The sequence below is a fragment of the Eutrema salsugineum genome, unplaced genomic scaffold (assembly GCF_000478725.1).
Source record: "Eutrema salsugineum unplaced genomic scaffold, Eutsalg1_0 scaffold_12, whole genome shotgun sequence".
Taxonomy (NCBI): domain Eukaryota; kingdom Viridiplantae; phylum Streptophyta; class Magnoliopsida; order Brassicales; family Brassicaceae; genus Eutrema; species Eutrema salsugineum.
The window spans coordinates 6,704,757-6,706,881 of record NW_006256895.1 but is presented as its reverse complement, the minus strand read 5'-3'; the positions used below and the strand labels follow the sequence as shown (position 1 = coordinate 6,706,881).

General features: G+C 39.3%; 1 non-coding gene across 1 annotated transcript; it reads right to left on the bottom strand.

Annotated features, from left to right (window-relative positions):
• Positions 1 to 759: 759 nt before the first annotated feature.
• On the bottom strand, positions 760 to 866 carry LOC112089469. The gene has a single exon (XR_002901107.1). It is a non-coding gene; the product is annotated as a small nucleolar RNA R71 (small nucleolar RNA).
• Positions 867 to 2,125: the final 1,259 nt, after the last annotated feature.

The window sequence follows — 2,125 nt, the reverse complement described above, 5'->3', positions numbered from 1 at the left end:
GCTTATTAGACTTGGATTAAGATAGCTCCTCATAGTTCTAGTGTCTAGAATCTCTCCATTCGGATTGATACCTCAAGTGCTACAATGACATGAGTAGTTGAGGAATTGATCAAGGATTGAAAAATTCCTACTATCAATTTGGCGCCGTTGCCAATTGGAGAGTTCATTCTAGCATTAGGACTTTGGATCTTCTTGAGATCAAGTCATTTTCTTTTTTTTACTGATTACCTTTCAAGTGCTGTCTTTGTTTTCAGGTGTATGAACACCAGAAGTCAAGCAAGGAGACAAAGAGAAAGAGCTGAGCACATTGAGAGGTTGGGTATGGATCAAGGGCAACAGGCTCATGGTGGTAATGGAAACCACCAGAATCAGGAAGAGCCACCACCTCCACGTCCAAGACAAGTTGTGGGAGCTGGTGATGAGGCCAATGCTCAAGTTCAAAGACATGGGATTCAAGCCCCAACACCTGAAAACGATTTTGAGATCAAATCTGGCCTGATTAACATGGTATAATCAAACAGGTTCCATGGCTTGGCATTAGAAGACCCATTAGATCACATTGACAACTTTGATAGAGTTTGTGATCTAACTAAGATGAATGGAGTGGGTGAAGACAGTTTCAAGTTGAGGCTATTTCCTTTTTCTCTAGGAGACAAAGCTCATCAGTGTGAAAAGTCTCTACCTCAAGGATCAGTCACAACTTGGGAGCAATGCAAAAGAGCATTTCTAACCAAGTTCTTCTCTTCATCAAGAACAGAAAGGTTAAGAAATGAAATCTCAAGTTTCATTCAGAAGAACCATGAATCATTTTGTGAGACTTGGGAAAGATTTGGAGGTTATACCATGCAATGCCCTCACCATGGATTCTCAGATGCTCAGCTGCTAAGTACCTTCTACAGAGGTACTTTACCAAAGGTCAGACTTCTCTTGGACAAAGCTTCAAATGGTAATTTCATGACCAAGGAAGTCAATGATGCCATGACCCTAGTGGAGAATGTAGCTCAGAGTGATGAGCTTTATGGATCAGACTTTGAAAGGAATTCAAGAGGAGCTGTGAGTGCTGAAGAGGAAAGGACAAGGAAAGACATCAAGTCTCTCAATGAGAAGCTAGACACACTTCTCTTAGCTTCTCATCAGTCAGCCAACTTTGTTAGAGATGTGAATCATGTGTTTCAAGACACATTTCAAAGGGAAGACATCACAACTGAGGTGAACTTTGTAGGTGGCCAACAAGGTTACCAAAAGGGCTTTACCTACTACAAGAATCCCCCAAACCAAAACTTCTATCCTCAAAACACTCAACAACAAGGTTTTGTCCTTCCCCAACAACAAAGTCTCCAACAGAACTCAGAGATTATAAGTTACTTAACGCTTAATTTAAATTCTAATTATACGGATAGTTAATTTTAAAGTCTAAAGATCTTTTTAATTCGAGACAAATCTCTTTTTTTTTGTAATTCTGAAAAGGCCTCGTAGTGTGATGGTTCTATGACGTTCTGAAGTCTTGGATATAACTGCAACTATTCTGCCTCGCACAATCCAAGAGCAGAATCTAACAAACGTTTATATTTGTTGACTTAGTCCACCGCCTCTCTCTCCTTATCCTCTGGCTTCTCTCTAAGAAATCTTCAGCGGTGGTTTTAGCTGTATCCGGCGGTGGATATATCCTCGTCGTCACCATCGGAATCGGTTCCATAGTAATTGCTTTCCTGTGTTTTTGGTTTAATCTTTGTGAATTTGTTTTTAGATCTAGATCTAGATCTAGAATTTTAAGATCTTCTCTTGTGTTGTCTGTTTTTGATTTCAACTTTCAAGCTTCCTTCTTTTGGGCTTATGTCTCTCCTCCTTATGTTAAGATTAGATGGGGATAGAGCTTTGTCTTGGTTTTTTCCCTTTGTGATTAGATGTTCATCAAATTTACTTTAAGATCTTTGATGAAGTGCTTTACCATAGGCATTTAATTGACTTGTCAGGAGTTGGCTCCCGATTTTTTCTTATTGAGGTTTATTAGACGAGGGCTCTTGATCTTTTCTGATGAATGAAGATGGTTTGATCTGGATAAAACGAAGTTTTGTTGTGACATCCCAATTTCTAGTATATGTGAAAAGGCTCACAAGAATTGATT